This window comes from Saccopteryx bilineata, chromosome 1, assembly GCF_036850765.1.
Source record: "Saccopteryx bilineata isolate mSacBil1 chromosome 1, mSacBil1_pri_phased_curated, whole genome shotgun sequence".
Taxonomy (NCBI): Eukaryota; Metazoa; Chordata; class Mammalia; order Chiroptera; family Emballonuridae; genus Saccopteryx; species Saccopteryx bilineata.
Window position 1 is genome coordinate 379,434,144 of NC_089490.1, and position 1,697 is coordinate 379,435,840.

The 1,697-nt window shown below is 45.7% G+C and overlaps 1 non-coding gene across 1 annotated transcript; it reads left to right on the forward strand.

Annotated features, from left to right (window-relative positions):
• Positions 1–217: 217 nt before the first annotated feature.
• Positions 218–293, forward strand: TRNAA-UGC (transfer RNA alanine (anticodon UGC)). Its single transcript has one exon. It is a non-coding gene; the product is annotated as a tRNA-Ala (tRNA).
• The last annotated feature ends 1,404 nt before the right edge of the window (positions 294–1,697 follow it).

A 1,697-nucleotide genomic window follows, 5' to 3' on the forward strand; every position in this document is an offset into this window, starting at 1 on the left:
TTATCAAATATGTATCAATAATGAGGATAATAGGTGCTAGCACTTATCAAGTCTTTTCTGGATGCTAGCTATGGTGATGAGAGCTCTTCACATATACTGTATTTCCTATGTATATATAAGATGCACCTTAATTTTGGGGCCTGAAATTTGAAAAAAAATGTATTACATAAAGTTATTGAACTCAAGTTTTATTCATCATAAAATTCATACAACTCCGGCCCTGGCTGGTTGGCTCAGTGGTAGAGCGTCGGCCTTGCGTGCAGAAGTCCCGGGTTCGATTCCCGGCCAGGGCACACAGGAGAAGCACCCATTTGCTTCTCCACCCCTTCCCCTCTCCTTCCTCTCTGTCTCTCTCTTCCCCTCCCGCAGCTGAGGCTCCATTGGAGCAAAGATGGCCCGGGCACTGGGGATGGCTCCTTGGCCACTGCCCCAGGCGCTAGAGTGGCTCTGGTTGCAACAGAGCGATGCCCCGGAGGGGCAGAGCATCGCCCCCTGGTGGGCAGAGCGTTGCCCCCTGTTGGGTGTGCCAGGTGGATCTCGGTAGGGCGCATGTGGGAGTCTGTCTGACTGTCTCTCCCCGTTTCCAGCTTCAGAAAAATACAAAAAAAAAAAAAATTCATACAACTCCTCATCACTGTCAAAACTCTCATCCATTAGCTTGTCTTCATCTGTGTCTGATGACATCACTGTCTTTATATATTGCCTGGTCCTCAGTTCCATCTATGACATTTGAAATGCCACACTCCTTAAATGACTTGACAACCACTGTATAAGATGCACCCAGTTTTTAGACCCCAAATTTTTCAAAAAAGGGTGCATCTTATACATGGGGAATACAATGTGTTTCTTTGTTTAACCCTCACAATAATCCTCCAAGGCTCCAGAATTCCTGTTTCCCAAGGGAGGAAAAGAAGCTCAAATTTTGAGTGACACTGCAGGTAAATAACTGCTGGGAATTGGAACCAAAGCCTAAGCTTTAAATCATTGTATTCAATGGCCTTTAATGATCTCATAGTCACTAGAAATTGAGCAGCAAGAGCTGCTTGTAAGGCTGCCATAATGCACAACTCCTAGGACTTACCGCTGCCTTCGTGGCCTGTATGACATTCACTCCTGTCGTGGTTCAGGACGTGGCATACCCAGCCTATGGGACAACCCTGGCTGTCAAGACGAAGGCAGGGCTGTCCTTGGCAAACTAGTCATCAGAAAGGATGTTTTTGACACATAGCAGGTCCTTGATAAATAGTTGTTGAATTTTTATAAATGAGCTTGGTTTATGCTGATTTACGTACTCACGCAAGAGTTTACAGTCTGAAACAAAGACATCCAGAGTAGACAAACATATAATCACTGTAAGAGTGGAAGTCACCAATACAACCTGAATCATCAGCCCATCACCCCTGTGCTCATGCTCCTGGGCTGGAGAACGTAAGGAAGAAGGTGCAAAAGCACGTGTGTCCTCCTAGTCACAGCCGGCTTCATGGAGCAGGCGTGCTTCTCAGAGAGCTCTGACGGTGGGAAGAGGGAGGCGCGGAGGAAGCCAGGAAACTTCAACACAGAGACTGCAGCATAACCTCGTGAGAAGTAATATGACAATGATGATCTGGCATTTAATAAAAAGAATCATCTGGAATTCCTTTTTAAAGAGAAAGGTGCTCCTTTTTTTAGAAGAATAAAAGAGAATCCTTCTTCCGTTC